Consider the following 25,807-nt stretch of genomic DNA (forward strand, 5'->3'; position numbering starts at 1 on the left):
GATGTACGAGAATCGTCTGCTTCCGCGCCACCTGTCTTCGGGATATCGCCTTGGGGGGATGTCCCTGCTCCCCACCAGGGGGAGATCGTGATCTTCGCCTGGTTCTTCCTAGCGGGTCTCGTCCCCTCCTTTTCTGAGTTCTTCACCACCGTCATCTCATTCTACGACATCTACCACCTCCACCTCAACCCCAACTCCATCATTATGCTGAGCATCTTTGCTCACATGTGAGAAAACTTTATAGGGATCGAGCCATGCCTTGATCTCTTCCATTTTTTCTACACTCCGGGTGCAGCCTGGGCCAGCCACTGGGAGCTGCGGCTTTTATCTCTGTGACGGTGTCACGAGCTCCTATCTCGAGATGAACCTCAAATCTTCGTGGTTGAGCTGGAGGGATGAATAATTCTACCTCACAACCGACGATTCCCTAGACAACCTCCGCATGCTAGAGGCGCCGGCACGTCTTGAGGAGAGTTGGGGGTGCTCTCCCAAGCCGACCACTGAACTGCAGCTCCTTGCCGGTCGGGTCAAGACGCTTATGAAAGCAAGCCGGTCGGGGTCGGACGTCGTCTGCGACTTCATCAAGCGCTGGTTGTGTCCCCTGCGACGGAGAGCCCACTGGCATATCTGTATACCAGTTTTGATGATGACACCTGGGAGAGCTCCGCAGGTAACATCACAGTCGTCCTTCTGTCATTGTCTGTTGGCTGAGTTGTGTCCTTTGATGAGATCTTCCCAATGAGGTCATCGACCTGCGGGTCAGGTCGTTGATGGCGGCGGCCACTAGGAAGGGTGGCCCACCGTGTGACCCCCTGTGTGAGCTCCCCCTGCTGGAGAGGGATCAGATGAGGCTAGTATGTTTAGCATTTTTTCAAAATTTTCTATTCGAGCCTTTTCCTAGGTCATGGTCTCATAGCCCGAGTTATTTCCAACATCTCCCCTAGGTAGATGTCTTGCGGCCGATAGTCAACGATGTCGATGAGGCCTTCCGGGAGATTGAAAGTGAGGGCCCCCCAGCCCTCGTTGTTGCCTATCGCTGCCCTAAACACCCACCGACCTAGTCGCGACCCCAACCTGTTACGTCGGGGAGGCGACCTGTCTACTCAAGGTCAGGTGGCGACTGTGGGTAGCAGCTCTGCGAGCGATTCTGGTTAGCAGGAGGCCGACCCGCAGCGCCCTGACCCGACCCGACGCCCCGCAACCAGATCCGAACAGGCCAGGCCTGCCCCGACCGGCTAGGTCCGACCAGAGACCTCACGTCCAGACCGTCGTGGACCAAGCGTCTGCGCAGAAGAGGCTGACGGAGGACTCGTCCACAGCGGAGGCATCCAAACGTACTCGCAGAACACCGAGTACTAGCAGACCCCTAGCGAGGTTGTCTTCCCTGGCCAGTCGGTCCAGCGGCTTTGTGAGGAACAAAGTTGTGCTTAGCTCCCCACCACAGCGATAAGTTTCTTTGGGTAAGTATAGATGCTTTGGATTTTCTTTCCTTCCTGATTCTGTGACTTTGTTGTTTGCCGTAGGCCCGTGGTAGCCCCTGTGGCCCCCGTCATGACCCCTCTGACAGTGCCCCCGCAGGACGTCCCAGCGCCTCCGCCAGCCATGGCTTTGCCCTCTACAGCATCGGCGGTGGTTTCGGTCCCTGTGGCGCCGGTCGAGGAGTCCGTGGCAGCCCCCGACTTGCTTGCTCTGGTCAGCTGCCTCCCTGCTTCTGTTTGCAGGCTGGTCGAAGAGAAGGAAGCGATGGGCAGCAGGTGTGTCGAGCTGGAAAAATAGCTGGCCCAAGAAAGGGAGGTTGGGCGCCTGCTGCAGCAAAGGTGTAGTGAGCTCCAGTGGGAGAAGGCTACGCTTTCCGTCGAACACTCCGCCCTTTCCGCTGAGCACTCCCAGCTCAAGGAGGATGAATGCATTGCCCTCTGCATTCTCCATGATGCCTTCAAGGCGCTGGCGGATCCCCTGGGAAGCCTCGGGCTGGGAGCCACCGAGCAGAGTGCACAGCCTGGGCCTGGGCCTACGTCATCAGAGTCCTGGAGGAAAATTTTTCTGAGCTCCCAGCCACCCTAGCGATGAGGGGTGCTAAGGACATGGCGTAGGCGGTGAGGTCGACTGCGGAGTATATTTTTTGGTGCTACCGCAATTGCAACCCCAATTTTAGCCTGGACCTTATCCGGGAGGGAGTCGTGGTCACCGGGCCCGAAGCTGAGGAGATGCTGCAGCGGGAGTGTCAAGGAGCGGTGGACCACGTGACTTCTGTCTTCCGGGTGGAGGCCACTGAGGAGTTCTCTAGAGGCCATAATGCTTTGGGAGGATCACGTTGACCCGCTCGCTAGCTAGGTCCCGGCACTAAGGATGACCTTTAGCCCAGCAAGCCTTTCGGTGGCGACCAACGCTCGACCCGAGTTAAGGCTTGTGGCATTGTGGTCATTAATCCTCGGATGCCATCCCCCTAGAACCGTGCGAGCGGTCAGTTTTGGATCTCGTCCCATCAACATGAGCGAGTGGGCTAAACAGATCTGGCTATAAGAAAATAAAACACATATCCTAATAGTTCTTGCCCCTGACTATCTAGTCGACGGAAGAAACTGCCGACCAGGCGGTCAAGTTCTTGAAACAGAAATGCTTACAATTTGGTTGGAGGTCACGTTCGTCCGTGAAGTCCAGCAATATAGAAAGCTTGGTTTCTTGGATTTGAAAACACTTACAAGTCGTGTCGACGCTCGTCTGGAAGGTCCTGCAAAAGAGAAAAATAGGCTCGTCGTCGAGCAGCCTTATACACAGGACCGACATTTCGCGGGTTGTGTAATTTGTGCCGACCACCTTGGCAAACCTGACCCCATCAGGTCGGAGAACTGTAGGTCGCTTAGAAGCACCCCTCCCTTCCCGGGAGGAGCCTATTACGACCTGCCCAGCCTTGGAGTGAACCCAGGTTGAGGTTGCCCAAGACCAGTGCTCTTTCCGCACCTAGTGGCCGCACCAGTTCCTAAGGCCTTGTTGGGTCCGAGCTGCTCAAGCCTTAGAGCACGTTCGCAGAACTCTTTGCCCGAGTTTTTATCTTCGTCCCCACCCAGCCACTTGGTCAAGCTCGGATGGCTGGCCGTTCGAGGCGGCCTACGTGCGATTCCCAACTGTGAATCGAATTCCGTTGTCCTAATTTATGTGACTTGGACTGTCATGTCGCACTACCAGTGCTCGCATGGACCTTAATCCCTGCTGTGGCGGTGATCTCCCTAATGGGCTCGGGTTCGATCCACTTTGTGGACTTGTCGACTGCTACGTGTAGGAATTTAAAACCGTCTGGGGCTTTAGGGAATGGTCCCATGATGTCGAGCCCCTAGACAGCGAAAGGCCGAGATAGTGGTATGGTTTGCAGTGCCTGAGCTGGTAGGTTGGTATTTCGGCTATGGTACTGGCATGACTCGCACAGTTTCACCTGCTCGCAAGCATCCTAGAGGGCGGTATGAGGTTCGGCCTCCACGTATGCCTCCGAGGATGTTAGGGAATGTTGTGCTCCCCCCATCCTGAGTGATGTATTTCTGTAAAGAGTTGTTGCTCCCTTGGTGGCAGAGGTGTCCCTATACCAAGGAGGATTCTCGCGGTCTGCCCGTGTGACCCTTTCTGCCGACACATCTTCGTCAGGGTCTGCTTGATTCTGAAGGTAGTCTAAGATCTGATCTATCCAGGTCATACCTGAACCGAGCAGGGTGATCACATGATGGCCACCCAAGGTCGACAGCACCGAGAGAAGCGTTGCCTCCAAAGGTGTTGCCTTTGGTGTTCTATTTCCTAGCGGAGCATCCCTTCCACGTTGGCCCAAGACGGCAGTGGGTGGTCGTGTGAATATTTTTCCCAAAGATTCCGACCAGTGCGGGTTCGCAAGAAGAGGCCAGACGGACCAGTCCATCGGCCAAGGAAGTAGTCCTTGCGAGGGACGTGCGTGACTTCCTGGTCAATGACACGTCGCTCTAGCTTTCTTACTTCAGAGTGGTATGTCACCATTGTCTGATCCGAGCACTAGAAAACCCTTTGGCATTAGGGTCACACCCAGTAGCGAGTCCCTCATCGCTAGTAGGTGTTACTTCCTCCGCGCGGATGCTGCTCGCATTCCAGATAAGAGGCCCTCATACTCCGCAATGCTATTACTAATTGGAAAAACATATTTGAACCATGTACCTAACAATGCATGGTCTTGTATTCGTTCGTGGTCGGTAGAAGCGTGTCTCTCTTAGGGACCAGGACTGCGCCTCTAGCGCCTTGAAATCCTTCAAGGTAGGACAAAGATTCCCCCTTCCTATCGATGGGTGGTCAGTATCGGGGGAGGAGAGGGTTACCTTTCTGAGGTCCTGGTCCCCAGTGGGAAGTGGTTGTTACCCATGTCAGAAGTGCAAAGTGTGGACCCCTTGTCCATCCTCGAGTTGAACCTGCTTGAAGAAACAACACCCCCGATTAGTTTCTGGATACTCTTTTACCTGATCAGATCATACCTAGCCGATGGTTTCTGTTTGCGCCACAGGGCTGGGTGTTGATCGTCCAGACGCGGTGAGTGCTCCTCCGGGTGGGTGAAAGTGCATCTAGGTCCCTTTGTGGGTTTTGGCTAATTGATGATAAACGATTAAGTGACTAATGAGTTTATCCAGATTATGAATAGATTTTAGTTCCATTGAAAAGGTTAAAAGAAGTTGGCATCCCTCAGAAAGAGAAGAGAAGCGGCATGAAGAAATTCAATAGGGTTTAATCAATTTTACTTTTAAACTTGAGTTTAGGAATGCCGTACTATCAAGAGTGATGCATTTTGATAGTCAATCTGGTGTCTCAGTGCTCACAGTATCTTTTTAGAACCAAAAATTGAGAGACACAATCACTCACAGACACCGGGAATAAGGGCAGAGTTGTCTGAGCCCGGAGTCTACAGGTTAGCTCGGATACTCCGGATTCTGTTAGTGTCCCGGAGTCTCTGAGTGAGACTCCGAGAGAAGGTCTCTGTCTGGCTTAAAGTCTAAGCTCGGAGTCTCCGGGTTAAACCAGATACTCTTGACTTTGTTAGTTTCCCAGAGTCTTCGAGTGAGACTCCGAGAGAGGGTCTCTGTCTTGCTTAAAAGTATGAGCCCGGAGTATCCGGGTTAGCCCGGATACTCCAGATGCTGTCAGTATCCCGGACTCTCCGAGTGAGACTCCGAGAAAAAGTCTCTCTCTGTCGAAGGTGCTAAAGCCGGAGTCTTCGAGTTTGTTCGGAGCCTCTGGGTCCTGATGCTTCTGGACCCTCCGGGCATCCTCCGAACTGAGTTCTTGGCTGATTTCACAAGTGTTACACGGAGTCTCCGGGTGTCAGTGTAAAGTCTGTAATGGCTAATTTCTAATAGGGTTGGTGCATGTGTTTCTGTGCTACTCGGAGTCTCCGAGTGAACCCGAATACTCCGAGTCTGTTCGAAAAGCACTGTAACGGCTAGTTTTGGGGGGAAGGGTATAAATACCTCTTCACCCCCTCCATTCAATGATGCTGAGCTACCTGAGAACAAACACCTTGAAAGCATTCAATAGCCCTCCCAAACCTCTCTAGTGCTTTGATCTTTGCAAGATTTGAGAGTTAGGGTTTAGGGATTGAAATCTAGAGCAAGAGAGCAAAAAGCCAATCATTGAGCACTTGAGTTCTTTGCCAAGCTGTGATTTGCATTCTTTACTCTTGAAGCTTCGTGCTTCTAGACGACAAGAAGTCACCCGTAGAGCACCCAATCTTTGCGGAGTGACACAGGAAGTTTGTATCTCCCGTTATTTGAGTAAGACCCTTAGCTCGATCTTTGTGGTCGCTTGGGTGAGGATAGGGTTGAAAAAGACCCGACTCTTTGTAATCTCCTCAACGGAGACGTGGGCACTTCTTTGTGCGGTGGCCGAACTTCGGGAACAAATCTTGTCTCCATTTACTTTCTTGCACTTTACTCGTTCAAATTGATATTTGGGGAATTGCCCCAATCTTGTTGCTTGTGAGTATTTGAGTGCAGGTTGTTGTTGAAAAGGAGCATATACATCTTATAGAGCCTGTGATAACTCGTAGACCAAATTAGATTTGCTTAGATTTACTTTGATTTCGAGTTCCTGTATAGTCTGAATAATCCGGGAGAACTCGAATACTCCGGAACCCGGAGTGAGCCGGAGTTTCCGGACACTGTCTGATCCGCTGCAAAGTTTTATTTTTCAGACAACTTCATCTCTGTGCCTTCCGGGTGTACACCATTTTTTGATGGTACTTATTACGCCGCTTGGAGGCACAAGATGAAGATGCATTTAATCTCGCTCCATTCAAGCATTTGTAATATCGTATGTGTAGGTCTTGACTTTCTGGCGGAAGACATTGAGCTCACACCCGAACAAGAGCAAACAATCCATAGAAATGCTCAAGCAACAAGCGTTCTACTTAGTGCCTTAAGCCTCGAGGAGTTCAACAAGGTGGATGGGCTTGAGGAGGCTAAAAGCAATTTGGGATACACTCCAAGTCTCCTATGAAGGTACTACTAGTATGAGAGAATCTAAGATAGAATTGCTTGAAGGAAAATTGGGGAGAGTCGTGATGGAGGATGATGAAACCCCCCAAGCCATGTATGACCGGATGATGGTGTTGGTTAATAAGATTAGAGGGCTTGGAAGTGAAGAACTTGATGATCACAAGGTGGTGAGGAGGTTACTTAGAGCCTTCGCACCAAGAAACCCAACCTTGGTCACTCTCATCCGCGAAAGAAGATACTACAAAAGGCTCACCCCAAGTGATGTACTTGGGAGAATACTTGCTCATGAGCTCATGAAGGAGAAAGCAAATGAAGTGAAGAATCTAGCCAAGCAAAGCTCCACCTCCAAGAACAAGGAAGTTGCTTTCAAGGCAAGCAAGAGCAAACAAATTGAAGAATCTAGCTCAAGTGAAGATGAAAGCTCCGATGATGAAGAGATAGCCTTCTTGTGAGAAAATTCAAGAAGTTCAGGAAGAAAGGAGGCTATAGCAAGTACAAAAGAAACATACCCAAAAGAAGAACATCCAAGAGGGCATGCTATGAGTGTGGCGAAGTTGGCTATTTCATAGCCGATTGTCCTAACAAAAAGAAGGGCAAAGACAATGATGAAAAGAAGAACAAGCCATTCAAGAATGACAAGTACAAGACATACAAGAAGAAGTATTCAGGTCAAGCTCATATTGGCGAGGAGTGGGATTCAAACTCTAACTCTGACTCCGATGATGAAGGAGTCGCCACCATCGCCATTCGCGCCTCTACACCAACAAAATCACTCTTTGGTGACATGAGCGATGACGACACCCCCAAATGTCTTATAGCAAAAAGGCGGAAGGTAAAATCACATCATAAGCTTCTAGTTAGTGATAGTGATAGTGATAGTGAAAGCATGTTTAAAGGTCTTAGCAAGAATGCCATGTCTAAATTAAAAGAACTTATGGAAACAATAGAGGGTCAAGAGGAGATCCTCGAGAAGCAAGAAGACTTGCTCATTCTTGAAAAGGAGAGAAACCTTGAACTCGAGAAGCTCCTTGCTAAAGACAAGGAGAAAGTTGGGAAATTGACCAAAGATCTAAATTTGGCCAATAGCTCAATTGCTAGTCTTGAGAATAGCAATTCTACGCTCCAAGAGAAATTATCAAGTTTGGATGAAAGTCGTAAAACTCTTGAAGTGCAAATTAATATCCTCAAAAATAGCTCATCCTGCTCTAATGATGCAATTTTTCTCTCTAGTGCTTCCACAAGCAATGGTTGGTCTCGTTGTTATAACATTGATGTAAATGCTTGTGCTACTAATGTTGAATTTTTGAAAGTATTACAAAAGGAAAATGAGAGGCTAAATGCTTTGGTTAAGTATGGGTGCATCAAAACTTATAAATTTAATGATGCACTATACAAGACCATTGAGGCCAAAGACAATAGGCAAAAAAGAGGCCTTGGACACGCATACAAGCAAGATAAATTAGTGTGTTGTGTTCAATAGCAAGGAGTGCCTCAAATTCATCAAGGGAGGCAAGCAAGTCGATCACACCTCTCAAGTGAAGCAACCAAAGACTCATGCGCCACAATCTACTTTCTATGCTTCTTATATGCTCAAGAGGAACCACCGTGGTAAAGCGGTTGCTCTATATGTTGGTGCCCGCACAAAGGATATAATTGTGAAAAGGAGTGTGTGGGTACCAAAAGTGCTTGTGACTAACATGAAAGGACCCAAATAAATTTGGGTACTTAAAACAAAGACTTAAACTTGTTTTGTAGGCATACTCCTCCGGTGGATCAAGTTGGATGATCGATAGTAGAAGTACAAATCATATGACCGGAGAGAAGAATATGTTTTTATCATTTGAAGAAGATGGAGGACCATATGAAAACATCATTTTTGGTGATGATAGAAAAGGAGAGGTAATAGGTCTAGGTAAAATTGCTATTTCCAATGATCATTCTATCTCAAATGTTTTGTTAGTTAAATCTCTTAGTAACAATTTATTATCCGTGTCACAATTATGTGAGATGGGTTACAATTGACTTTTTACTAATGAGGGTGTGACCATCTCTAGAATGGAGGACGCCTCAATAGTTTTCACCAGTAGGTTGAAGGGTAAACTTTATCTTGCTGATTTTTCAACGGATGAAGTGAAGCCTAAAACTTGCTTGATTGCTAAGTCTAGCATGGGTTGGCTATGGCATCACCGACTAGCCCATGTTGGCATGAGGAATTTATCTAAACTCCTAAATGGGGAGCACATCTTAGGACTAACGAATGTTTTTTTTTTTTGAGAAAGATATAATTTGCAGTGCTTGTCAAGCGGGAAAGCAAATTGGAGCTCCTCACCCCGCCACTAATGTGATGACGACCACAAGGCCATTGGAACTTCTTCATATGGATCTATTTGGACCGATCACTTACATAAGCATTGGCGGTAACAAATATGGTTTAGTTATTGTTGATGATTATTCTCGTTTCACTTGGGTATTCTTTTTGCATGACAAAAGTGAAAGACAGCCATATTCAAGAAATTCGTGAGAAGAGCTCAAAACGAGTTCGATGTGAAGATCAAGAGGGTGACAAGCGACAATGGAAGCGAATTCAAGAACACTCAAGTTGAAGAATTTCTTGATGAAGAAGGAATCAAGCATGAATTCTTGGCACCCTACTCCCCTCAACAAACTGAGGTTGTCGAGAGGAAGAATAGGATTCTCATAGAGTCGGCAAGGACCATGCTTGATGAATACAAGGTGTCGGATCAATTCTGGGCGGAGGCCGTCAACACCGCATGCCATGCAATCAACCGGTTATATCTCCACAAGATTTTGAAGAAGACCGCCTACGAGCTTCTAACCGGTAACAAGCCAAATGTATCTTACTTTAGAATTTTTAGTAGCAAATGCTTTATTCTAAATAAGAAGCAAAAAGTTCTAAATTTGCTCCTAAAATAGATGAAGGTTTTATGCTTGGTTATGGATCAAATGTGTTACGCATACCGTGTTTTCAACAAAACTTTTGGTTGTGTTTAAATCGCACGTGACGTGACATTTGATGAATCTAACAGCTTCCAAGTGGAGAAAGTTGATCATAATATTTTAGGTAATGAAGAAATTCCAAGTGAAGCAATCAAGAAGATGGCAATTGGCGAAATCAAGCATCAAGAGTCACAAGAGCAGCATACGGTCAATAATGATCAAGTCCAATCGTCTTCATCAACTCAAGTAGAGCTATCAACATCAACTCAAATGCAAGATCAAAATCAAGATCAAGATCTAGATCAATCCCATGATGACTTCAACAAATTTTTTGATGATGATGAAGTGGAAGACATTCAACCCCAATCTCAAGTGTCACACCCAAGAGTTCATCAAAGTATCCAAAGAGATCACCCGGTGGACAATATACTTGGTGATATACAAAAGGGGGTAACCACTCGTTCTAGAATTATAAATTTTTATGAATGTTACTCTTTTGTTTCCTCTTTGGAACATTGAAGGTAGAAGATGTACTTGGAGATCCGGATTGGGTGATGGTCATGCAAGAAGAATTAAATAACTTCAAGAGCAATGAAGTTTGGACCTTAGTGGAAAGACCAAATCAAAACGTAATTGGCATCAAATGGGTCTTCTGCAACAAACAAGATGAGAACAAGATCGTAACAAGAAACAATATAAGGTTGGTTGCTCAAGGCTTCACGCAAATAGAATGTTTGGATTTTGGTGAGACTTATGCTCTCGTAACTAGGCTTGAGTCAATTCGTATTACTTACCTATGCCACTCACCATGATTTCAAGCTATATCAAATGTATAAGAAGAGTGCTTTCCTCAAAGAACCAATCTCCGAATTGGTGTACGTGGAGCAACCTCCCAGATTTGAAGATCCTGAGTGCCCTCATCATGTGTACAAACTCCATAAGATGCTCTATGGGCTTAAGCAAACTCCTAGAGCATGGTATGAATGCCTTAGAGATTATCTTATCAAGAAAGGCTTTGAAATAGGCAAAGCCGATTCTACTATTTTCACTAAAAATGTTGATAATGATTTATTTGTTTACCAAATATATGTCGATGACATTATATTTGGTTCTACTAATAAAATATTTTGTGAAGAGTTTAGTAGGATCATGACCAAGAGGTTCGAAATGTCAATGATGGGTGAACTAAAGTTCTTCCTAGGATTCCAAATCAAACAACTTAAGGAAGGGACTTTCATTTGGCAAACCAAATATATAAAGGATATGCTTAAGATGTTTGACATGGAGAATGCCAAGCCCATCAAGACCCCTATGCAATCAAATGGGCATCTCGATCTAAATGAAGAAGGCAATGTCGTAGATCAAAAGGTATATCGCTCCATGATTGGTTCTTTACTCTACCTTTATGCATCTAGGACTGATATAATGCTTAGTGTGTGGATGTGTACAAAATTTCAAGCCGCTCCAAAAGAGTGCCATTTAATGGCCGTTAAGAGAATTGTTAGATATTTAGTTCATACTCCATACCTTGGCTTATGGTATCCTAAAGGTTCATCCTTCGAACTTATCGGCTATTCGGATTCCGATTAGGCTAGTTGAAAAGTGGATAGGAAGAGTACATCCGGACTTGCCAATTCTTGGGTAAGTCCTTGGTGTCTTGGTCTTCAAAGAAATAAAATTCCGTAGCCCTATCCACCTCTGAAGCTGAGTATGTTGTTGCGGGCGTTTGTTGTACTCAACTACTTTGGATGAGGCAAACCTTGAGAGATTACGGCTATAATATGACCAAAGTCCCACTTTTGTGTGATAATGAGAGTGCCGTCAAAATAGCCAACAATCCCATGCAACACGCAAGAACCAAACATATAGACATATGCCACCATTTCTTGAGAGACCACTCAACCAAAGGGGATATCCATATTCCGCCATGTGAGAACCGAGAAACAACTAGCCGATATCCTCACAAAGCCATTAGATAAGCGAAGGTTTTGCGAGTTGAGATGTGAACTTAATATCCTAGATTCTCGCAACATGACTTGATATATTGCAACAATTGATTGTTGTAGATTTATAGCTTTGGTAGATAGAAGTTTGCGAAAAAACTCTTTGTGTGCTATTTTGAAAATTTTGATTCTTTGATCTTTGGATCATATTTTGCTACTTGTGATCATAGTTATGTTAATGTTGCTTATTGGCTAATCACAAGTGGTAAATATTTGTCTTATATGTCCAACAATCCATCTCTTGTCAAATCTCAGCTCTAAATCTGTTTTGTAATTTCTCCAGAACCCGGAATGTCCAGGCCAGGCCGGAGTATCCAGGAACTGGAACTGTTCTATGATCTTCTAGTTCTGTTGAGTTGACAAAACCCGGAGTCTCTGGGTTCACCTGGAGTATCCGGATTCTGTCATTCAACCCGGAGGGTCTGAGTCACCCTCCAGGAAAGGGTCTATGTTCGGCTTCAAACTCCACCCGGAGTCTCTGGGTCCGACCGGTGTCTCCGAGTTGTCCAGTATATACAGATACCCTGAACAGTTTTCTTCACCTCATTCCATCTATTTCACTCATTCTTCCTCCCTCTCATTGTGAGAAGACACCTCCAGCGATCTCAAGCTTTGACCAAGGGTTTTTGGAGATCTTCTTCGAATCTTCATCAACTCTAGGCTGGAATCTCTGGCCCTCCCTCCGAATCGTTCTTCGGTGCTTCTTTTGCCCTAAAAGCTACATCTCACCTGATCTCTTAATGGTTTGACCTAGAGCCAAATTCCTTTGGTGAAGATGTCTCATATCCTTCCTAGAATCATCTCCTTTAAGGGCTTTGCAATGTGTTGGAAGAATCTCTCAAACCCTAGAAGTTTGCCTCAGGGTCGAGCTACCTGGAGTATCCGGGTTGACCCAGATACTCCGGGTTAGTCAGTCTCTGCAGTCAGTGTCCAAATCCTAAATTTCATTCTTTAGCAATCTTTCCCCTATCTCTTATATGCCTTTCATGTGTACCTCAGGAACAATTGAAATGGATCGCAACAAAGGTCATAGCTATGAAAGGAGGAAAAAGCAAAAGAGTGATCCGCAGACTCAAGGACAAAGTAATGCTCCTCCTCTACGATTTGAATCTTGTGGCATTCGCATTGATGAGCAGGCACAAACTGCAAATGTGCCTTGTGGGTTAACAAAATTGCAAGACATGAGAGCAAGAGGTACATCAAGTGTAGCCGTAGGAAGAGGAAGGGGAACAGCCCCAGTGACAGCAGGGAGAGGCAAAGGAAAGGCTGTGGACACTGATTCTAGCACCCACGGACAAGAAGAGATTGAAGAAGAAGATCTTGTGTTGGCCCCTCTAAAGCTACATAGACCATACATGACTCACTCGACAAATCAAGCGCCAAGGAAAATGGTTGACTACATGTAGAAGTCAGCAAAATGCAAGAAAGACAGAAGTGATGATCCTTATGAATTTGAGAAGAGTGTGACAGATTCGTGCTTTTGGAATGACTTTCACGCAGATTTCTATGAAAGCGTGATTCTCAAGAAGAAAAATCCAGTCACACCCATGCAATGGATAGATTGGGACTACATGGAAAGAAAGAATGACCAAACATTCAGTGCAGTGATTGCAGCTTGTGAAGAGAGAAAGAACAAGAACTTCATGAGCTTGAAATCTGATTGGAGTGTGGAGGTATAGCCCAATTTTATGCAACTCTCTCTTATGATCATGAGGAAAATTAATCTATGTTTTGGATGATTGAGGGAGAGAAGTACAAGGTCACATATCAAACTTTTGCTCATATCTTTAGTTTTGATGTGCGTGACTTGCATAATACAAAGATCCACAATGAAAATCAACTTTTCCCTGGTGATATGGACTTCATGTATTTGGATCATGGAAGGGTGATTCATGGCACAACAACTAGGATGAAGCCCTACTACAAATACTTGAATAACTTATTTCGACTCACATTGAATCCTAAGGGTGGTGATGCTACAAATTTTCAAGGCATATCAAGGAACTTACTAGCTCGGATGTCAAATTTGGGCAAGCCCTTTAGTGTAATTGATTTTATTTTGGATGAAATTCATATTACATCTTACACTCCCAACAAGAGTTGTGCCTATACTCCATACATCATGCACATGATAGAGCGGGTCACCAAGAAGAACTTCTTCAAGGAAGTCAAACATGAACCATATCGGATGAGGATTGTGAGCACAAGGTCATCCCTTCCTCCTTCACCTCCCCCCGCGGCTCCTAGTGCTCAAAGGACGGCTCCAAAGTGTGCACCTCCCTCACGTGGATCTCAATCATTCATAAAGAGTGCTCTCAAGGCTATCTTCCGAGTTTGCACTCATAATGCCACCCAAATCAGAGAGACAAAAGTGAGGATGAGTAAGATAGAGGCAAGGCAAAAGGAAATTCATACTCATTTGAGAATTCAGCCCCATTGCTCTCCCATTGTAACCAAAGAAGAAGCTAGCGAGCCGGAATTTGAAAATCCATAGGCTTGGTATGATGAGACCCAGACAGCTGCTGAAGGTACTTCTCATGCACAAGATGATGAGGATGAGGAGACAGAAGAGGAGGAAGAAGAGTTGAGAGAAGCCGAAGCAACCTCTTTGGACAACAATGGTGATGGAAACAGATTCGATGATGATGGAGACGATAACTTTGAAGTGGACAGCGACTAGATCTTCATCTTGCTTCTCTTTCCTTTTTGGTGCTTGATGCCAAAGGGGGAGAGAATCCTTCTGTCATGTCTCGCTTCTTTATTAAACTCTTCATTGTTTCCGTTGGACATTTAAGACATTTGTAATAATTGTGTTGAATTATGTGTGGTGTGCTTGTAGTTGAACTTTTAAATTTTTAAGACTATATTTGTGCTAGTGTGATGCCATGAGTTGCTTGATGTAATGTTTATTTATCTCTTTCTTATGTTTTGTGATATATCTTGTCATATGCATCATGATTATTCATGTTCACTCACTTTTGCACCTCACATATTCTAAGATATAGGGGGAGCTCTCGTAAAATCTCTTTAAATATGTGCATCTGATCTCAAATTCATATTTCAAGTCAATGCACATATTTAGGGGGAGCTCACCGTATATCTTAAAATTCAAAATCTTTAAATTCAATTATCTTTTGTAAGCTTTAATCATGTTATCATCAATCACCAAAAAGGGGGAGATTGAAAGTGCATCTAGGCCCCTTTGTGGGTTTTGGCTAATTGATGACAAAATATTAAGTGACTAATGATTTTATCGAGATTATGAACAGGTTTTAGTCCCATTAAAAAGGTTAAAAGAAGTTGGCGTCCCTCAAAAAGAAAAGAGAAGTGGCATGAAGAAACTCAATAGGGTTTAATCAATTTTACTTTTAAACTTGAGTTTAGGAAAGTCGTACTATCAAGAGGGATGCATTTTGATAGTCTTGCTGGCATCTCAGTGCTTAAATTATCTTTTCAGAACAAAAAATTGAGAGACACAATCACTCACAGACACCGAGAATAAGGGTAGAGTGGTTTGAGCCCGGAGTCTCTGGGTTAGCCCGGATACTCTGGATTCTGTTAGTGTCCAAGAGTCTCCAAGTAAGACTCCCAGAGAAGGTCTCTATCTGGCTTAAAGTTTGAGCCCGGAGTCTCCAGGCTAAAGCCCAGATACTCTGGACTTTGTTAGTGTCCCGGAGTCTCCGATTGAGACTCCGAGAGAGGGTCTCTATCTTGCTTAAAAGTCTGAGCTCGGAGTCTCCGGGTTAGCCCGGATACTCTGGATGCTGTCAGTATCCCGGAGTCTCCAAGTGAGACTCCGAGAAAAAGTCTTTATCTGTCGAAGGTGCTAAAGCTGGAGTCTCCGGATCCTGATGCTTCCAGACCCTCCGGGCATCCTCCGGACTGAGTTCTCGGCTGATTTCACAAGTGTTACCTGGAGTCTCCAGGTGAACCTGGATACTCCGGGTTAGTGTAAAGTCCTGTAACGGCTAGTTTCTGATAGGGTTGGTGCGTGTGTTCCTGTGCTGCCCGGAGTTTCCGGGTGAACCCGGATACTCCGGGTCTGTTTGAAAAGCACTGTAACGGCTAGTTTTACGGGAAGGGTATAAATACCTCTTCACCCCCTCCATTCAATGCTGCTGAGCTACCTGAGAACAAACAACGAAAAAGCATTCAATAGCCCTCCAGAACCCCTCTAGTTCTTTGATCTTTGCAAGATTTGAGAGTTAGGGTTTAAGGAGTGAAATCTAGAGCAAGAGAGCAAAAACCAATCGTTGAGCATTTGAGTTCTTTGCCAAGCTGTGATTTGCATTGTTTATTCTTGAAGCTTCATGCTTCTATATGGCAAGAAGTCACCCATAGAGCACCCAATCTTTGTGGAGTTCCACAGAAAGTTTGTATCACCTGTTATTTGAGTAAGACCCTTAGCTCGATCTTTGTGGTCGCTTGGGTGAGGATAGGGTTAAAAAAGATCCGACTCTTTGTAATCTTCTCAACGGAGACGTAGGCACTTCTTTGTGCGGTGGCCGAACTTCGAGAACAAATCTTGTCTCCATTTAATTTCTTGCACTTTACTCATTCAAATTGATATTTGGGGATTTGCCCAATCTTGTTGCTTGTGAGTATTTGAGTGCAGGTTGTTGTTGAAAAGGAGCATATACATCTTATAGAGCCTGTGATAACTCGTAGACCAAATTAGTTCCTATATAGTCTGAATAATCCGGGAGAACTCGAATACTCCAGAACCTGGATTGAGCCGGAGTTTCCGGACACTATGTGATCTGCTACAAAGTTTTATTTTTCAGAAATGACTATTCACCCCCTCTCTAGTCGACATCAAGTACTTTCAGTGGGGTTGCCAATGATGAGGCTGGTTCCCCTGGGACTTGCGGTCTGTGAGCCCCCGTCGACGCCTGGAATATGGATGCCTCTGCTTCTCTTCATTGAACTCTAAGGCCTTCGGATCCCAGTCCAATGTGCTAACTCTGGAACATATCGGGTTTGTCTGGGTCGTATCCCATGAAGAACACCTCGCAGCGACTTGGATCCTTCAAGCGGGACTCGTTAGTCGTCGGGAATTCGAACATGGATAGCCCACAAGAAATTAATGGCACCTACCAAAACTCAAAAACGTGCCCCTACCTTACGCGCCAAATATCGAGGGTAAATTCTTGATAATGATTCCGATGTATGCTGGACATTGGGTGCGTGATCGCTGTTTAGGGTGTGCCTATGGAATGTGTGTGTGTTTATTGCTCAAGAACACCAGAGTTATCTAGGTTCAGGCCCCTCGTGAGGTAATAGCCCTACATCATGTGTATTCTTCTTCATCCCCCTTTTTTACAGAAGATATCCCCTTTATACTTCAGGAGGAGAAGTCTTACAAGTGGACCCAATAAGAAGACCCATGCCTGTCCTAGAGAAACGATATAAGCAATCATTATAAGCCTACATTCGTTGTGCCTGCCCTAGGTTCCTGCGGCGCCCGTCCCGTCGATCGGTCCCACCCCCGTTTGTCACGACAGAAGCGCCCGGCCTGCCCTATCCTGTTGCAAGCTTCCCACACACTCCTACTGCGCCCCCTGTCACATCAGCGCACCTGTCCCGCAATAATTAATGTCTGTAGGACAGGATAAGGTAACTCTGCACCAACCATGCCACCTCAGCCGGAGTGGACTGACTAGGGAAGAAAAATGGCGTGAGTAGTAGCATTAAATAAGGTTTGACTAGCCTAGATGAGTACCTGCCTCGCGATCAGTAAGGGCTGGTCGCGCAGGGGTCATGGGTCAAAGAACGAATGTGGATAATGCCCAAAGCTGACCGTTGTGGGCTATCCCGGTAGGGAACCGCTATATTCTTTACATCGACAGGCGGTTATGGACACAAACACGGGCTCTGAAGATGGCGCAGAAACATCAGGGAGCGAGAACTCAGTCTTCCAAGCTGAATTTGACCTCCAAAAATTCACCGAACCTAGCAAAATCAGGGAGAAACAAATGTAACTTTTTCTGTAGATGTCCATAGAGTAAAAAAAAAAGTCGAAATTGGAGTCCGTATACAAAAATTATATCTATTTTACCGAAGGCACTCTGGTCACCTATCAAATTGCGATTGTTGGCATGAGATATTTGGAAATTTATAAAATATTTGTACAACTTTGGATGAAGAAAAATTTTATATGTAACTCAACAATTTAGTAATTAACAATTTACTGAATTCAGTATCAAATAATTTAGTACTTAACAATTCGACAAAAACAATCATCAGTGACGTGTCATAACCATGACGCGTCACCTACCCATCACATATAACCTTCGGCAACAAAGATTAAAATAATAAAATATCCGGTTTCTATCACAATGGCGTGATAGCTGAGGTGGTAAGGGGTTCGCGCGCAAGGGGAGGTCATGGATTCGATTCCCACGGAACGCAAAAACTGAAAATATTCGAAAAATTGCGTGACTTGTGGGGCATATACGATGGGGCCCTGTGTTGGGTTGGCTCGGGGAAATTTTTTTTTGATTTTTTTATTTTTAAAAACACGAAAAATGTTTATCAGTCATAAGTGACGGGTCACTATTAAAACCCGTCACTTATACTCAGTCATAGGTGACAGGTCATTGTTACGACCCATCACCTATAAACTTATTGGTAAGACCCGTCATTAATGGCAACTCATCAATAACAATTTAAAGCGACAGATACGAAACCTATCAGTAATAACGGTTACTATTTATCACCCCTGATCTTTTTTTCATATAGTACGCCACTTAAAATTGTGCCAACAATTATACATGTATATACTCCACAAAACTGCAGAATCAAACATAGTAGCACAAAGAGGAGGTCCTGTGGAACGAGCGAATCCTCCCTATCTACGGACTTGGACTATTTTTATGTAAAATTTGTAAAAAAATACATATCAAACACATGGGAGTTGATGCTCGTACTTGTTTTTCCTGACAATCCTTGTTCATACGTAATCATTTATTTTCATTAATTTGCTAAGCCTGCAAGCTAAACGTACAACCAAACACTTGCCACGCTGGGTATGCACTAGTTAATTGGTTCCCAGCCGCATGCTACTACAAGAAAATAAAGAGGCTTGTTGGTTGGTAAGGTGGCCGGCGAGACGACCAATGCAAGAAAACATAGACCGGCCTCTCCCACACCGAGCTCGATACGATTTGGACTCCAAGCTGACTCTATTTGGACACAATGATAATATTTGACGGTCTGATCCAGAGATGTTGAAATAGACCATTCGGATCGAGCTGGGTCGGTTCGAACGGTCCAGCTACCGTAACGGGTCGTACCGTCTCAGTCCGCGTGCCACCCTCTCGGCTCACGGCACGGTCCGTCGGTCACCGTACCGTACCGGGTCGGCCCGGACACGATTTCGATCCAGCGGCATGGTCGGCTCGGCAGGCACAGTGCCACGGACGGCTCATTGGCACAGCTAGCCCGAAAAAATAAAAAAGCTACAAAATTAAAAATATATATAGAAAATAGATAAAATATAGAAAATAGATAAAAATAGCTACAAAATTAAAAATATATATAGAAAATAGAAAATAACCGGGCCTAAGCGTGCCGGGTCGGATCGTGCTGGGCCGTGCCGGCCTGGGCTGGGCCGTGCCCGTGCCGGCCCAACTCAGCAGAGCCGTGCCGTGCCGCGCTCTCGGCCAAGGCACGGCTCGTGGTCTCGTGTCGTGCCAGTCCGGCCTGTCTCGACTCGTGCCGTGCCGTGCCTGGGTCGTGCCTACAGTGTCGTGCCTCGGATCAGCCCAGTAGACATGGCCCATTTGAACATCTTTAGTCTGATCCGACCCACCGATGAGGCCACGTGTATATACAAGTCAGACTAATTAATTTACGAGATTTTCGGATCTGATTTTCTTTATAAACTAGACTATTTTTTTTAAAAAAAAATCGGCATACTCTTACTATCTTTTTAAAAAAACTAATCAATTTTGTAGGGTGATGAGTATGTACAAGCCCGACAAGCTTGATCCGCATTATATTGTTGCGGATGACAGCGGCAGGCGTTGGACTGGCAGCCGACCTGACCGGCGGCCAAGCTTTCCAACAAAAAGTGCAGAATAGACCTCTCCGATCTTCTCCACTGCACGACCTCCACATCTTAGAGCCGATGTCGCTTCCTCATCTACTTCGACAATGGCCTTCTCCACTCCATGACTCAACTTTCCCGTCACCATCGGTCCAAGGTAATTTCCAACAATTTTTTAGTCCTCCTTACGAATCTAAGCACTTGGATGTGTGTTTATACAAAAATAGATAATTAGTAGTAGAAAAATTATTCTTGGGATGTCATGTTAAATTTAGTTGAATTTTAGCTATGCTTTAGTGGATTCATTTTCTTTTATAGAAATTTAGTTGGATTTTAGCTATGTTTCTCCTGTCAACGATGAAATAGGCCAATGATATGAGGCAACATATTGGAAAGTTAGGTCGCTAGGTGCAGTTTGCTAATGATAATATCATGTCAAATTAAGTTTAATATAAAAGGAGTAGTCCCCCAACCCGGAGCTACTTTCCCATATTCCGAATTCAAGGGTTTCAATAAACTACCTGCACCAGTTCGTTTTGGCCTAGGTCTAGAACTATCTTCAACGGTTTGTGTAGCCATAAATTCTATTTAATCATTGGTGTTGACTTTGTATACTATTCCGTTGTAGTTGTAAATACACGATCTTTTCATAGATCCATTGTAATCTTGAAATTCTATGTGTTGTATCAGGATCTATGCCGGGCATTATCTAAACCATGCTATCAATAACATCACATTAACATTTCGAGACACATAATTGAGGCACAATGAAAAAATTTGTTGCTATTTCCTTAACGCAATATAGCTTGCTCTAATTTCTTTTGTATGACTAAAGTGCACAATAAGTCGCATGGGCTGTGATGATTATGCACTTATATAGTTGAGAGTTAGTAGCTTGACCGTCATAGTTATGCATCTTCTTATTCTATATGCATCTTCTTATTCTATCTTTCTCATATTCTATGAAGTGTGTAATTGTGACTAAAGCCCTTTTTACATGATCCAATGAGCACAACATTTGCCAATGATGATATTTTCTAATGAGGTGTTGTATGTTACATTGCTTTTATCTGATGTAGAGTTTCACTAATTATGTGTTGAAGTTCATTTGATGACCACTGTTGAGAGATCATAGCAGGATAGATTTCAGTAGGGCAATGGTGGAAGATGCATTAAGTTTTCTAGGATGCTCACACTACTACACAAATACCAATCTATGACCATCTATCACTGCCCGTTCCTAAAAAACCAACAACGATAATATATCATAGTTGGTTCATGTACATAACTGGTACTGATAGTCCATCTAGAAAGAACCAATAGTGAAAAACTATTATCATCGCCGTTCATGTTAAAAACCGGCAAAAATAGTGGAGTTACAAACTGGCGGTGATAAAAGTCTGCAGCTCCTCTTCGGAAATTCATAACTTTTGGATACGAAATAGAATGAAGACAATTTTTATATAAAAATTATAGCTCTCGATGAGATATACAACTTTGTAGTTCACAATGTTTTCATTTGAAACAAGGTATATACCCAAATTTGGTCCACTACCATTTTGGCACCTGTAACTTATTGACCTCGACTCCTTTTGCTGTGATTTTCTTGTGGGAGTGCCTAGCATTCCTAAACTAGATAGAAAAATATACAATTAGTAATAGATGGTGAAATGATGATATATGTAATACTTGACTACTAAAGAATGATTAACTTATTGTATATCCAATGCTCTTATCTGACTTTCATGTAGGCCAATTCAGTTCCAAGTTAGACAAAATGTGGAATGATACAAAATATAAGTGAGGCAAATGATCATCTGAAACTATAGCATTACATTGTAAAATTATAATATATGCAATACTTAAGTTGGTTAACGTTGAACTATAGCATTACATTGTAAAATTATAATATATGCAATACTTAAGTTGGTTAACGTTGAACCAGGGGAAAGCAATTTTCGGTTTGCATGATTTTGGTGAGATATTAAATTTTTTTATAAAATATTCATAAATAGTCGGATGAAAATAATATTTATATGAAAATTGTAGTTCTCGATGAGATCTGCAATTTAGCAATTGATAATCTTTTCATTTGAATTAATTTTTAATCCCCAAATAATCCTAAAATATTTTAGAAAATGGATCAAAAGGAAAAATATCCTATAACTCTGAGCAATCAATGACATATGTGATATATGAACCATATGTTATTTGTTTTTGGTGTAGAAGTATCATTATAGGTTCGTGGATGAAAATTTAAAACCGTAAGTGATAGTGGTGACAAAGTATTATTGCCAATTCGGTAATAATAGACAGTGCTAAGGTATCTACCGGTTCATAAGCTAAATCGGTATATCTAACATTGAGCTATTAAAAATCAACTATGATAGCCATTATCCATACCAATTCTAGCAATAAATTGATAAAAATAAATATTATCACTATCGGTTTATAAGTTCACCGACAAATCAATAATTGAGTCGTTATGAATCGATAGTGATATTCTTATCGCTGCCGATTCGTATTCTAAACTGACAGTGAAGTATCAATACCAATTAATATTTCAAACCGATAATAATACTATCGGTTTCAGTATCACTTTCGGTTCGTATTCCAAACCGGTACAAATAATCCTTTGAACACAATGAACCAGCCAACCAGGACACGTGCAGCATAAACAGATGCATCGACGGTTCATACTGGTCCGAACTGACCAATTAACCGGGCCTGATCTTGCTCTGCTGCAGTCAGCAGTACGTCAGGACTGGACACGTTCGAATACATGTACTAATTGCACTGGCTTCCGCGGCATGATCACACACGCTCTCTCTCTCTCTCTCTCTCTGAGTCTGACGACGACAGTCGCTGATGCATCGCACGGGGAGGTTGATGCTCCAAGTGCTCTACCAACCCACCGTGCCCTCCGTATACGGCGCTGCTCTGTATATACGCTTCGATAGGCATGATGATCGAGCATGTACTAGTAGAGTATAATGGAGGCTGCTTAGCATGCCAACCGGTCCAAGAGCACAGGTTCAAATTTCCAGTTGTGTGTCATGGGCACGCACGCGAAGGGGCGGAGCCAGGCCCAGCGACCCAGCGACCCTGGGCCGCACGCGAAGGTGGCGCTGGGTTGGGCGTGTACAAGAACGAGCCGAAAGTGCCACCGCGGGAGCTATGACTGTTAAAAAACTATTTTCCGGTGATCAAAGATTTATAAAAATAGACGATTTTTATAGGTGCAAAAATAATTATCTATGAAAATCTATTACCACATACGGTTCACTTAAGGAATCGTCTGTAAAAATAGGTTCGCTAAAGCGGACCACCTATGACAATTGATTCTCGAATCGACATTTTTTTCCAAAAAATACAAAAAAAATCACAAAAATTTAAGTTTGTATGAATGATATATCTTTTGCTATTTAATTATATATTTTCGTATTTTAGAAATATGCTACAAGATCAATTAAATGAGAAACAAACCACAAAATAGTAAACAAGCACCTAATATAGTTGAGTACGTTATAGGCTTTTGACATACACAAATAATAATCTAAACTAACTAGAATCCGATAAAGAAATAACCATCAATTTTTAATCCTCAGCTTTTAGATCCTCAGCTCTCTACAATTCAGGTCCCTATAATTCAGAATCTATAAACTGCTTTTTAAAATCTACAGCTAAAAACCTTAACCGCACTGCCCCAGGCGCCCAGGCCTACACCACCTGTCGCGCCGCGGTCGGCTATTGCCTGAATCCACACCGCCACATCGGTCAACGTCGCGGTGTCATGCAGCAGGAAGGTGAGTTCGGGTTTTGTTTGCAGAACTGTTTGTTCGTATTCAATCCCCTGTATGAAACTCGCACCCATCTGGTTTGGGGATTTGATTCCGTTCCCTTCTCGCAAATCGATTTTGATTCGGTTTTTATGTGTTGGTGAATGGTGATTGATCTAGTATTCTAGTGGAAGCAGAAATTGGAAGCGAGCAAGCGGCTGAGTGTCGCAAGTAAGGCGAGCGCATCGGTTTTATTTGGGTTGGATTCGACTATGTTCCCATGTTCAAATCTGGTGAATCAGGTTGTGTTTTGTTTGATCTAGTGCAGCGCGAGAGATCAACACCAATTTTGATTTGAACTTCTGAAGTGAAGCATTTGGGATCGAGAGGTGGAAGCGGAGGATTACGCAAGAAGGTCCGGTATCCCCATTGAATTTTTTTTTAAAGGAACGGCAAGAGACTTGCCGATCATATATTAAGAAGGAAAAAAACCCAAAAGAAATAAAGAGGTCTCAGGACAACACACACGGAAGGGAAAAAACAAACAAAGCCAGAGAGACCCACACTCGCCCCCCCCCCCACACACACAGCTAGAAGGGGGGCATGGAACGCTTCAAACAGCGAAAACCGCTCGTCCACGACCGAGCGCCTTTAAAGGAAACACAAATAACCACCTACACTAAAAGGAAGAGGCGAGAGCTATCCGATGTTGATCCATTTGTTCCTTGAGCCTGAACGCCACGTCTGTCACCGAAAGCTGCTTGTTTTCAAAGGTTCTCCTATTCATTTCCTTCCAAATATTCCACCAAAAAAAGATGATAACTCCGTCGAATAACGTACGGTGAGCTCGTGCCACCTTCCTACGAACTAACTGCCACCATCTGTTGATTGATAAATGCTCATCCATGTCCGAAAAATCTTGAAGGTTCAACCACGAGGTGATCAACTTCCACACCTCTTGAGTATACGGGCAATCTTTGCAGAGATGTTGCGGAGTCTCATTTTCAATTCGGCAAAGCTTACATATTGGATCATGGGGCCATCCCCTCTTTGCCAGGTTGTTTGCTGTTAGAACTTTTTGATGCAGGAGTAGCCACGCGAAAACTTTACATTTGGGTTTCGCTTTTGCCTTCCAAATATGCATCATCACCGGCTTCCTTCTGCTACCTTCAAACTGGATTTTGTAGACGCTTTGTGCTGTGTATTCGTGATCGTGGGGTTCATCTCATCGAGCATTTTGGCCATGGTGTGTTTTTTTTCCTTCTGGAATTTGCCCATGATTCAACTTGATTAATGATTAGTGTCTCACTAATTCAAAAGGGTTTTAGGGCCTGAGTGTTCAATGCGAGCGGGCGAAAGAACAATTCGCGGTTGAGATCCACCGGTAATCAACATGATCATGATATGAGAACTACCTTTGTCAATTAATGTTTATGTTTTGGGTTGGTTGAGATATGCTGCTATTGTACTGTAGATATCATTATCATGATATGAGTAATTTATTTTATCTCATTGATGATGTCAAAACTCGGTTGAGTGATATTTGAATTTTTCTTTATTAATTATAGTGTATTTTTTATTAATAAATTATTGCTTTAAAAGTCCGCTTAGGCTGTCTGATGGCTCCACCACTGCACACCTGGTGTATGTTTGAGTGGGTGTGTGCACTTGATTTTGTTTACAGAAAACATGCATGTAATGACATAATTAGACTGCTCTTGCTCTTGTTTGGAACTAGTATATAATAGGATAATTGATTTACTTAAGTATTTATGGTCACTATAATCAATTTAATTGAGTATCTATGATTGTTATAATCGATTTAATTGAGTATCTATTATCGTTGTAATCGGCATATTCGAGTTTGACCTTCGCATATGGCGTGCAAGAAGAGTACGAGCCGTTGGATCGGTATCGGAGTGCGTCGTGTGTTGGTTGCTCGTTGGTGATCGATCCTCCACGGTGAGCGAAAGTCTATCTGCGTGCACAAGCAGAGCAAGCGGCGCCGTGAATTGCCTGCCGCCTGCTGCATGGTGCGAGATCGAAAAGCTCAGGCTTACTTGGAACGAAAACGATAGCCATTGCCCTGCATTCCGAACGAATATCACTTTGACCAAGCCAGATACAAAAATGTTTGCTATTTTGTGAACACCTTAAAAGTACCAGTGGCAGGAAAACCATAAGGGCTGCTCATCGATCAATTTAAAGCGAACAACTTAAGGGTATTATAGGTAATCCCTCCTAAAATCTCTTATTTCTAGATCTAGAATCATCCTGTTAGTCAAACACTTTCACCGTTAACTCCAACTCTATAATAGATATGCTCCACTATGAATTTTTAGAGCTTAGCTATACCAAACATGTCCTTTGAGTGTGTGTCTGCGTTTGATTTTGCTATCAGAAAACATGCAATTGTATTTTTTTTGTTCTTTGATGCTTTTTGGCAGCTTGTTTTTTAAAAGATCTTTTGGCAGCTAGTAAGATCGAGAGAGGAAAAGGTCGGCAACAAGCAGGTCCGCAAGT

The sequence above is a fragment of the Phragmites australis genome, chromosome 12 (assembly GCF_958298935.1).
Source record: "Phragmites australis chromosome 12, lpPhrAust1.1, whole genome shotgun sequence".
NCBI lineage: Eukaryota > Viridiplantae > Streptophyta > Magnoliopsida > Poales > Poaceae > Phragmites > Phragmites australis.